The sequence below is a fragment of the Pteronotus mesoamericanus genome, unplaced genomic scaffold, assembly GCF_021234165.1.
Source record: "Pteronotus mesoamericanus isolate MK-2021 breed Mesoamerican mustached bat unplaced genomic scaffold, CSHL_Meso_final contig_173, whole genome shotgun sequence".
NCBI lineage: Eukaryota > Metazoa > Chordata > Mammalia > Chiroptera > Mormoopidae > Pteronotus > Pteronotus mesoamericanus.
In genome coordinates, this window is record NW_026555072.1 from 17,583,264 (window position 1) to 17,595,714 (window position 12,451).

The 12,451-nt window shown below is 37.7% G+C and overlaps 1 protein-coding gene across 3 annotated transcripts in view; it reads left to right on the top strand.

Moving 5' to 3' along the window:
* TAB3 (TGF-beta activated kinase 1 (MAP3K7) binding protein 3) overlaps positions 1–12,451 on the top strand; it is a 58,036-nt gene that overhangs the window by 8,109 nt on the left and 37,476 nt on the right. Inside the window, exons 2-3 of one of the 3 annotated variants that reach the window (XM_054566579.1) lie at positions 5,005–5,108; positions 7,929–8,118. The exons of 1 other annotated variant lie outside the window; for it this stretch is intronic. The gene's annotated coding sequence lies outside the window, so the exon portion shown is untranslated. The remainder of the gene's footprint in view (positions 1–5,004; positions 5,109–7,928; positions 8,119–12,451) is intronic. One more of the 3 variants, XM_054566581.1, reaches the window with a different exon arrangement.

Genomic DNA, 12,451 nt, shown 5'->3' on the forward strand with positions numbered 1-12,451 from the left:
GTATGTTTGACTAAACCTTCTACGTAACAGAGGTTTGTGCTTTCGTAACTATTTTGGGTGGAATTTCTTCCGAAGTGTCAGCTATTTCCTTGCCCATTTTAACTAGTACTTACAATATTGAATAGAAGTGGTAATAGAGGGTAGCGTTGTCTCGTTCCCTTTGTCAAAGGGAAAACTTTGATCTACTAAATATGATATTTACTTTAGTTTTTTCCTAGTTACTCTATTAGCTTAAGGAAGTTTCTTTCTGTTATTAGTTTGGTAAGAGTTTATATCATGAATATTATTGGATTTTATCAAATGCTTTTCCTAGGTTGCTCCTTGAATCACATTATATTGATTGCTTTCCTAATGTCAAATCAACTTTGCATTTCAGGAATAAACCCAATTTGGTCATTATCACATTTTCCTTTTATTTGCTTAGAAATTTTGGATCTTTGTTGAGATTGGCCTTTATTTTGTTTTCTTGTACTGTCCTTGTCAGGTTTTGGTGGCCTTGTAAAATGAATTAAGGAATATACCTATTACTTCTTTTTCTAAATAACATATATAATAGAGAGCATATGGTACTGGTTTTTCTCTGCCTCCAGGTGCATCCGCATTGTCACAAGTGGCAAGATTTCATTTTTTATTTTTATGGCTGAATATTCCATTGTATGTGTATAACACATTTTTAAAAATCCATTCATCCATTGATAGACTACTAGATTGTTTCTGTAACTTGCTATTATAAATAATGCTGCAATGAACATGGGTGTGTATTTAGTTTTTTGAATTAGTATTTTAATTTTTTTTTTTTCGGATAAATACCCAGAAGTGGAATTACTGGATCATGTGGTAGTTCTATTTTTAATTTTTTGAAGAACTTCCACACTGTTTTCCATAGTGGCTTCATGAATTTACATTCCCACCATGAGTGCACAGAGCATTTCTCCCTTTTCTTTACAACCTCGCTGACAGTTGTAATGCTGGTGTTGAGTTTGAAGTCTTCTATTTTTTGGGAAGAGTGTGACAAGGATTGGTATTGGTCATTTTCTCAGTGTTTGGTAGAATTCACCAGTGAAGTCTTCTGGTCCTGGACTTTTGTTTGTTGGTAGTTTTGTTTTGTTTTTTTCATCTTCACCCTAGGACATTCTTACTGATTTTAGAGAGAGGGGTAGAGAGGGAGAATAACATCCCTGTGAGAACCATTGACTGACGGCCTCTCGTGCCCCAACCAGGGACTGAACTCAGAACCCAGGCATGTGCCCTGACCTGACCAGGAATTCAAACCGCGACCTCCTGTGTATGGGACGAAGCTCCAACCAACTGAGCCACACTGGCCAGGACTGTCTCCTTATTATTTAACTACTGAGAGATACCCTAAAATCTGCCTCTGATACTGATGTTTGTCTATTTCTCCTAGTAGTTCTGACAACTTTTTTTATATATTTTTATATATATATATGTATATATGTAATTTGAGGCCATGTTATCAAGTGAATGCGGATTTAGTTAATTACATTGTTCTGGTGAAGTAAACTATCATTCTTAACGTGACTCCTTTAACTCTGGTGATGTTTTTCTATTTTGTCTGAAACTAGTTTGGCTATACCATCTTTAAAGTTTGCGTGATGTACTTTTCTATCCTTTTATATTTTACGTGGGTCTCTTGAAAGCAGTATATATTTGTAGATTTTTAAAAATCTAGTCTGATAATGAGATTATATTCAGCATCACATTGTTTCCCGCCCATTCTGTATTTTTTTCTCTTTCATTTGAATAATTATTTTTTTAATATCGATTTTTCCCTTTTTGGTTCAGATAGCCGATTCATTTTAATGATTTTTATGATTATCTCGGCACTTAAACCACACTCTTATGTTAATTGATACTTTTACCTTCCTCCTGGTTAAAACAAGAACATTAAAAATACTTTAGTTCCATTTACTTACTACCTGACGTACATGCTGTTGTCCTGTAATTTAATTTTATGTATGTATGTACACACACATACACACAAAGGGGTGGCTCAGAAATACCTGGAATTATCCTCTGGAGGGTAGGCCCCTTCTAGCACAGGCTTCCCCTGCTAGGTGAGTGTTCTAGGAACCCATCTGTATCAGTGTATCAGCTGGCGTTGTTGTGAGAGGCTGCGTTCAGCTTTAGTGATTTTTTTTCCTTTTTTTTTTTTGGAAGACTCTTTCCACGCATTAGCCCATTCCATGATGGGTGATTTACGAGCACACCTGCCCACTCGGCTCTGCATGCTCAGGAGCTTTTGACCAAAAAATGGCATGACCCTCATGCTCCACCCTTCTTACTCATCCAGTCTTGCCCTGAGTGACATTTTTTTGTTTCCCTGATGGAAAAAGTTCTCAAAGGAAAACATTTTACTGATATGCAAGAGGTGAAACAAAAAATGGCAGAAGCACTAAAAGGCATAAAAATCCACGAGTTCAGAAACTGTTGTGAGCAGTGGAAAAAACGTCAATAGGTGTATTGCATCAAATGGAGAGTATTTTGAAGGTGACTGAAGTTTAAACATATAAAAATAAATACACAATTTTTTTATAAATAAATTCTGGGTTTTTTTTGGCCGGGCGTCCCCCTTCGTTATATATATTCAAAGGCTGTACAGATTTAATGTCTATAACTTAATAAAAAGTACCCATTGTTTTACACAGTCAGCGTTCCATTAGATTTTCCACGGCTCTTCATTTCTTTCTGCATCTGTAACCTTCCATTTTGGTCAATTTTCTGTCGCTTTATGATTTCTTAGTTGGGGGTGTGCTGGATGTGAACTCTTGTTTTTATTTGTGTGAGAATATTTCAGGTTTTTATACTTTTATTTTTATCTTTTTAATGGATGTTTTCTCTGCACTACAATACTAGGTCAGCGGTGGTTTTTCTATCTGCTCCTTAGAGATACCATTACACAGTCTTTCAACTTCCATTTCTGTTGTTGAGAATTAAGCTATCCATCTAACTATTGCTTCTTTGACAGTCATACTTTCTACCCTCGGGATGCTTTTAAAGTTTTTCTTTGTCGATTTTCAGCTAGGAATTCAGTGAGATTCTTAATTTGTTTTTTGACATCTTTTATCATTTGGGAAATTTCAGCCCTTGGAATAGTGCTTCTGTCTCTCTTTTCCTTCTGGGAGTCCAAATAACTGCATTGGATGTGAGACCTCTTCACTGTATCCTCATGTTGTTTCTTTTTAAAAAAATTGATTTTAGAGAAAGTGACAGAAACATCGATTTGTTGCTCCACTTACTTATGCATTCGTTGGTAGATTCTTGAACATGCCCTGACCTGGGCTCAGACCCAGAACCTTAGCATATTGGGATGGTACTCTAACCAACTGATCACCAAGTCAGGGCCTCTTCATGTTGTTTACCTTATCTTCACTCTGAGCTTTTTCCAGAGAACTATCTTCTGATTCACTGTCTCAACTGTGTCCATTGGCTGTTAAACCTGTTCATTGAATTCTTAATTTCAGTTTTTGTATTTTTCAGTTACACAATTACTCTGCTTCACTTAAAAACCTCCTTTGTCACTTTTTATGGTTTCTGCATCATTGCTGAGATCATTAAGTTTGGTTTTCACCTCCTGGAATAATTTAAAATCTGTTCGATAATGCCAATATTTGGAATGCCTGTAAGTCTTTTTATTTACTTACTAATTAAAGATTTTATTAGCTCTGGCTGGTGTGGCTCAGTGGATTGAGCACCAGCTTGAGAACCTAAAGGTCACTGGTTCGAGTCCCAGTCAGTGCACATGCCTGGGTTTAGGGCTGGGTCTTTAGTTGGAGGCATGCGAAGGGCAACAAATTGATGTTTCTCTCCCTCTAGGTCTCCCTTCCCTGCTCTCGGAAAATAAATAAATCTTTTTAAAAAAGATCTTTTTTAAAAAAAATTTACTTATTTTGAGATTTTTGTGGGCCAACCAGATGAGTCAAGGTCAAATTGCATTCAGTATATGGCCTGATTAATTTCTGGTTCACTCCTGTTCCTAGAATGTAGCCCTTCGGGTTCCTAACCTGAAAAGTGGGGGAAGTGGATTTTCTTTTTGTCCCTCTCAACCTATCAGGCTGTCAGATATAGTTTAAAACCTCTAGTTTCTTCTGGATTGCTTGGCTCACCTCTCCGAATTCCAGTCCTTTAATGGCTTCAGCACAGTTTTGTAATCAAAGCCATTACAGTTTAATAACTAGCCCTGGCTGGTGGGCCTCAGTTGGTTGGAGGATCATCCGGTAAACTGAAGGGTAATGGGTTCGGTTCCTGGTCAGGGAGTACGCTAGAGGCAACTGACTGATGTTTCCTTTCTCTCTCACATCAATGTTTCTGTTCCTCTCTCCCTCACTTTCTGCCCGCCCTCCCCTTTTTTAAAAGATTTTATTTATTTTTAGAGAAGAGAAGGGAGAGGAGAGAAACATCAACGTGTGGTTGCCCCTCGCCCTCCCCCCCAACTGGGGACCCGGCCTACAACCCAGGCATGCGTCCTGACTGGGAATCTAATTGGCGACCCTTTGGTTTGCAGGCCAGCGCTCAACTCCACCGAGCCACACCAGCCAGGGCCCTTTCCCTCTTTAAAATCAATAAGCATCTCCTCAGATGAGGATTTTTAAAAACTTTAACAACTAGTATATCATGGGGATTTGTGGGGACCCCTAATGGTTTGCCAGGGATGCAGCTAAAGTTCCTCTTGATAGCTTTCTCTGAAGCCAAAACCTTAGAAGAGCTTAACTGTCCCCTTTGCTGTTGCCAGCTCTGACTTAGGTACTAGAGGTGACTGACTGCCTGGGAAGGGGAACAGGGTGGTTCAGGCAGTCAGATGAACTTTCTGTTGGTATCTATCAACATAAAGTTCATTCACTGAAATTTCCGGTAGTGGATATACACAAGTGGCTGTGTTCTTTATTTGACCTTATATTTGTATACTGTATCACTTGCTCATGCTGTTTTTTTTTTTAACCTTTCACAGTTTAAATCTTTTCCTTTTTGGTCTTTCATTGTTTTCAGGACAGTGTCTCCTGCCTTTTCTTGAAGGTTTTTTATCGTGATTTACTGCATGTCAAAGTAGACAAGGTATCATAGTTGAAGTTTTACCAGTTGACAAATTGGAGGTAAGGAGTTTATATCTGTGTCTGCATATTCCTATAATATATTAGAGCAAAAAACTTTCTTGAAAACTCATCCATGTTGTTCGTATCACCACCGCCCCTTCTGTTTTGTGCATTTAAGAGCAAGGAAAAGATGTTCAGGTGTTTTCATGTGTTTAGATTTAGGCCCTAAATCAGGACCCTCAGGAAGTTTTTTGTACAATTCATTTGTTCTTAGAAAGCTCACCAGCAAATGAAAGGGAAACTGAATAAAGGGGGCTAATCAGTCCTACCTAGGTCCCAGGTCCCAGTGGTTGGAGCTGGGGGAGCTTGAAAGACTTGCCCTAAGGAGTAAACCGGGTGTGCATGCATAAGCTGATCTTCCAGCTTCCTAGTTTTTTTGTAATTCTTCTTACTCTTAGATACATGTTCAAAAACTAAGTTGTATAGATGACAAATCTAGTATTATGAACAAATCAGGGTATAATTTTTAAAATGTATCATAATTCTTGCCTTGAGCCATTGGTAGATCTGTATCAAGAAAGCCTATTAAACAATATCAGCTTTGATTTTTAGATAGCTTGTTTTGCCACCTTATAACGATATTCCTGCTCTTTTTTTAACAGCTGTTTCCTAGTATAATAACACACGTGGGTGTGTGTTGTGACTTAAACACTGAACAAGATGGTTATGAGGCCTGTTTTATAATATTGGCGTTTAAGCAAGCTTTTAAATCCCTCTAGCCTTCAGTTACCTTCTTGTGTAAAACAAGGTTGGGTTCAGGATTTCTTAGCCTTGGCACTTTTGGCATTTGAGCCAGATAGTTCCTTGTTGTCAGGGGCTGTCTTGTGCACTATAGGATATTTAGCATCTTCCCGGTCTTTTTATTATTTTTATTTTTTTCAGTTCTGTTTTTCTTTGCCCCCCAGCTTGAATGTCGTCTCTTCCATGAAGCTTTCCTTGGTGCTCCTTTTCCTTATCCTACCTTAATTGTTTGGGTTTTTTTTTTCCTGACAACTTATGGGACTTAACCCCACTCTGTTATAACTGTCAGTGTATTTCTCTCACTTAATGAGCATTAGTCTTCTGTATCTCTGAGCAGAGTACTCAAATTTTATTAACTGAATGAACAAGGGATTCAGAAGTAGTGTCAGGCTTGAGAATGATTATTAATGACATTTTTGTAAATCTTTCAAACCCTTACAGTAGGAAATTCCCACAGTTTGAATTTCTAGGTTAATGAGCCTGATAACATTAAAAAAAAATCTTTTAGAAGGCGGAAGCCTCCAATAGAATGTGAGAGAGCAGCACAAAACACATCGAGGCTGCATTTGAGAAAAAGTCACATAAATTTATAACAGAGTTGTTTCAACTTTAATATCCAGAAGTTTCTCAAAGAACCCCATTTTGTTAATTCAAAAACCACCATCTATTCAGATAAAAGTAAAAAGAAAAGGTGCTAAATATTTTTCTTACATAACCTAGAATACCTCACCATATTCTAAGTCAGCATTTCTCAAAGCAACCCATAGTAAGAAATACATGTTAATCATGATCTAGTACATATGCACATGCCCCTCCGACAAGTTTTTTCATTCAGTATTTAACATTGCTATGTGTGAAGCCCTCTAATATTTTCTGTTGTTTCTTCCTTGTTTTCTTAAATGCTTGTCATCACCATATAAATTTATTGCATAATCCACTAAGAGGTCACGACCCACCATTTGATTGTTCCTAAGTAATCTCTTTAAGTAATAAAATGTGGAGATGATACGCCTCTGGCATCTGTTATCAATAGGTTGTCCTGTCTTTTTAAATAATGTTGTTTAAGAATTGACCCAATACAGATCTCAGAACGTCTCAACCAGAGCGTGTTACTTCTTAAATTATTTAAAAGCCCTACATTTTGTCATTTATACCAAGTATTTAGTGTGAACAAGGGCACTGTAGCTAAAAGAGCATGTTTGGTTTTCATTCTCAAGATTTCTAGTGCTAAAACCTAGAGAACAATAAAACATTAATAAACATTATTTCAAGTGCTAAAAGTGATAATACCCAAACACTTTTAATAGGCATTTAGGAAGGGTGGAAAGCTGTGTTGGTTGAAGTTGATGGGAGAAGGTTACCATGAATGTGGGGTGGATTTTGCATTGTCATGTGTCAGGAGATTTGAAAAAAGCAACAACACATGGTAGAAGGCAGCATTCATGTAGGTACAGGGTACTTCTTGCTCATACTTGAACCTCATTTTGGGGGTAATATTTAAGATAAAGTAACAGAAATTAAGATAAAAAGAATGGTAAAGTGCTGAAATTACACAGTATAAACAAGATATGTCTTAGCTCTACTACAGTTATAAAGTGAGGTTGAGTCAGGAGATTAATTAGAACTTACGTGCATGATGGCTCTGATATAGGCCAATATTTGCCCTAAAATGATAAAGTTAACATTGAATTACTAGGTTTACCAGGAATAAAAATAGCTTCTAAATGATGGGGAGAGAGAATACTCATTTGTCAAAATAAGCCAATAAAGCTACTATTATTCTATATATACATTTCTTCATGGAACAGAAATGGGTTATATAATAGTCAGCATTTTTAGAAAAGTTATATGCTATTTTGGCTATGCAGTCGAAAATTCTTACACATGCTCGATAGGCCTAGGCCTATCCTTTCTTTTCTAAATAGAAGGGGGTGGGGGTGGGGGTGTTGTGCTTAGGATGGTAAGTCACAACCAGGCATGCTGCACAAAAGCCTTAAGAAATGAGCAGTGGACCTTTCTTTTTGCCTTTCTGAACTGCTCGTCTCTTCTGTGGGATAATGTAGAATTTAATGACCGTAGATGTTTGTGACCTAAAGGAAAAGAAGTTCAGCTTGCAGTGATACTTGGGAAAGAACCACCTGCCCTACAAGTGGTTCTTCTGTCTCCTGTTAACTTTAAGGCACTGGGAGTCTATGACTGAAAAGAAGGTGCTTTCAGAGCTGGAGATGTGAATAAGACTGCTGTGCCAGGGCTCGTGAACCATCCTGAGGTAATTAAAAAAAGTTTTTTTAAACATAGATTTTATTTTCCAGAGCAGTTTAAATTTTACAGAAAAATTGAGAAGATACTACATATACCCTGAACCCAGTTTCTTACATTAGCAAGGTGCATTTGTTAAAATTAATTAACCCATATTGAAACATTGTTATTAACTAAAGTTCATACTTTAGTTAATTCAGATTTCCTTAGTTTTTAGCTAATTTTCTGTTTCAGGATCCCACCAGGATTATTACATTTAGTCACCATGTCTCCTTAGGCTCCCCTTAGCTGTGAGTTCCTTGTTTTGACGGACTTGTCAGTGTTGAGGACTGATCAGGTATTTTGTAGACTGCCCCTCAATTGGGATTTGTCTGATGTTTTTCTCACGATTAGACTGGGGTTAGGGGTTTGGGGAGGAAGACCACAGAGGTAAAGTGTCATTCTCACATTCTCATATTCTATCAGGAGTACAAACTATCAACATGATTTATCACTTAATGTTGACTTTGCTCACTTGGCTGAGAAGGTATTTATCATATCAGGTTTCTCTGATGTAAAGTTGCTCCTTTTTTTTTTTTTTTTTTTTTTTTTTTTGGTAACTCCTCTCTATGCTGTGCTCTTTGGAAATAAGTCACTATGCTCCATCCCCTTGAGGGTGTTGGGAATTCTTCTGCATGGGATACTGTGTCTCTTCTCCCCCATTTATTTGTTTGTTTATTCATTCATTTCTTTATATCAGTATAGTCTCATGGATATTGATTTTATACTTTGGGTCATAAGCCAATACCCCTTTATTTTGTTGCTCAGATTTGTCCAGCTTTGGCCTTTGGGAGCACTTTTTGTTGGCTGCTGTGTCACTTTAACATGTCCCCATTGTCATAGGATTTTTTTGGTTGGTTGGTTTTGTTTTTAGCCCTTCTTTACTTGCACTACAAGACACTCCAGGCCCATCCTGTACATCCCCTGTTTCAGTTCTAGAATCAGCAGTTTCTCCACAAAGCCCTGCTTTCTTTTATTACAGAATACTTTTCGAAATAAAGATCTGGGTGTGCTCTTTGCTACTGAAGTGTTGCTACTTCTTGGCCCTCATAAGTGAAGTCTTCTGTATGTACAATCTGTGTGTCTATACATATCTATCATGCTTCTATGTATCCATTTATAAATATATCTATATCTGCTAAACATGAATTCATACTGATGTCTCCCAACTCTGGTTCATTACTGCATGGGTCATTGTAGTCTTTGCCACTTTCTTGTGTATAATCTCCCACTCCCAACAGTGAGAAACATGGCTCCCACCATTCACCATCTTTTACTTACTTGTTCAATCTGAGTATACATGTATAGATGTATATCAGTTTTATTAACCTAAATAGCCCCATGCGTAACTATCTGAATTTTTTTTTTTTTTTTAGCCTGTATTCCCACGGGAAACGAGTACAGTGCTTATGTTCAGTTCCTTTTGGCTTTGGTCTTAAAGACTTCACTCATTCCCAAAGTTTTTTAGATCAGCACCTTTTCCTCTATCCCCTGTAGTGATGCTGTTTCATACATTTGTAATACAGTTAGATTCTGTCATACAGTGTCCATTTCTTCCTGGGATCCCCTGACCTCCTAAAAGTTTTTTTTTTAATTTGCATACTTTAAGGTTCACTCTTTGTATTATAAAGTTCTATGGGTTTTGACAAGTGCATAATGTTACGTGTCTACCATTAGAATCTAATACAAAATAATTTCAATGCCCTACAATTTCTCCTATGCTTCACCTATGAACCCTCCCTTCCTCCTCACAACCCTCTAGCAGCTCTTGATCTTTTTACTAAGTTTTGCCTTTTCCAGAATCTTTTATTGTGTCTAGAGAGAGGGGAAAGGGGGGGAGAAAAAGAGGGAAAGAAACATCCATGTGAGAGAGAAACATTGATTGGTTGCCTCCTGCATGCATTCCAACCAGGGACTGAACCCATAACCCAGACATGTGCCCTGACCAGGAATTGAACCTGTAACCTATTGGTTTGTGGGACACCACCCAACCAACTGAGCCACACCAGCCAAGGCTGTTCTTGAGATATTTTAAAAGTCATTTTATAAAGGCAACCTTTGATTTCTCTAACCTATATACCATTTTCCCAAAAACACCAACTCAGCATTCTTAATTGAACAAAATATTTCTAATAAGAATTAAGGTGGGAAGGAGGGGGTGGGGGTGGAAGAGGGTATAGAGGGGATAAATGGTAATGGAAAAAAAGAGATAATTCAGGCCTTCACATTCACTTTGTTCATATACCACTATGTAAGGTCACTGAACTTCATTTTTGTCTTTGGGAAAAGCTGGTAGGGGAAGGCAGGGAGTGGCAGTACACATCCCGTATAGGTGGCAGCTGGCAAATAAGATAGTCACTTGTGGGGAGGAGCATTAACTTTAAATTTAATCTGAATATCCTTCTATTTGTTTTGAGGATTATATTTAACTTGATGATTCTTTTAATGTGAATGTTAATTTGGTCCATTGTACATTTCTTGAGACTGTAACAGAATGTGAAATAGATTCAGCAGATATGTCACTATTTCAAAATGGTTTCCATTGTAATGAAAATCCTATAGGACAATTGTTTTAGATGTTTTTTGGAGGGCTCATTTAGGGGAATACTGAATTTTGCCATATATAATGCATACCCACTTTTTTGTGCACATTATACATGGGATTATTATACCCATGCATAATGTGCATCCTTATTTTTCCCTCAGAAATTTGGGCCAAAAAGTGCACATTATACACGGCAAAATACGGTAATAACTTTTACATTCTTATCTCTCCCTTGTGATTTGGTAGCGCGCGCACACATATATACATATACATATATAAATATATGCATGAAAAATTCTGAAATTAGAACCCTTAGCTCTGCCAGTAAAAGATTATTTATTATGCTCCAATATCATCCTTTTTTTGTTGCTGTTTACCATGAGGAATTCGCATTCTGGTACAGAAATTCTTCTGTTTTAAAGCAGTTTTGGGGTTAAACTTTAAAATGTCTCTAAGAGTTATGACATCAAAGTCTTACCATGTAGGCAGCAGTACAGGAGAATAAAGGTTAAAGCATAGACTTCAAGTTTGTATCCTAGCTTTTTGCTGCTTAACTGTGTGACCCACAGGCAAATTATTTACCCTCTCTGAGCCTCACGCTTCCTTATATATAAAGTATGGATGATATTGCCTCTCCTATAGGATGATAGTAGAGATTAAATGAGATAATATATGTAACACAGTGCCTGGTACATTGATATGGCTCAATAAATATGTTCTAAAATCAAAACCTGCAAAGCAAACCCTGACTTACGTGGCTCAGTGGACTGAGTGAGCGCCAGCCTGCAATCTAAAGGGTTCCTGGTTCGATTCCCAGTCAGGGCACATGCCTGGGTTCTGGGCCAGGTCCCTGGTAGCGGGTGTGCGAGAAGCAACTACACATTGATGTTCCTCTCCCTCTCTTTATTTCTCCTCTTCCCCCCTCTCTAAAAATAAATAAATCTTTAAAAAAAAAAACTAATGAATTTTTTTTTAAAAACCTAGCAAGAAAATGGGTTAAAGTTGCAAAAGTGTATACTACTATAGCTCTCTCTGTTCAACAGTTCTTATTTGGACCAGACCAATCAGAAAAATGAATGATTCCTTTATTTTTTAATCTCAAAAGTCCTGTCAAGACAAGGCTTAACTGTTCTTGAAACCTGTGAAATGCTCACCTCACCAAACTTAGCACTCTAATAGTGGTCAGCATGGAGGTACTGTTGTCTCCCTAGGCACCACTTGAGGGTGTTCCTGGGATTTTATAGGAGGGGCCAGGATGCAAAAGACCTTGTGACACATGGAACAGGCTTGCACGATTTATTGTGTTTTAAACTACCACATCAGTAACACCATTAAGTCACGCAAGACTGTGCCCTAACTGGCCCATGTGGCTCAGTTGGTTGGGCGTTGTCCTGCAAACCTAAAGGTTTCCAGTTCAAGGCCCAGTCAGGGCACGTAAGGAAGGGAGCCAATTGATGTTTCTTTCCTCATCGATGTTTCTCTTCCTCTTTCTCCCTCCCTTCCCCTCTCTTAAAAAAAAAAAAAAAGACACAGTAAACTAAACTGATACTTACAGTACACTCGTTAAAAAAAAATATTGAGATTGATTGACTTGAGAGAGACATCAATTCGTTGTTCGACTTATTTATGCATTCATTGGTTGCTTTTTGTATGTGCCCTGACTGGGGATTGAACCCACAACCTTGGCATATTGAGGCAGTGCTCTAACAAACTGAGCTATCCAGCCAAGGCCTACCTTTAAACTTCTCTTTCGAGTATA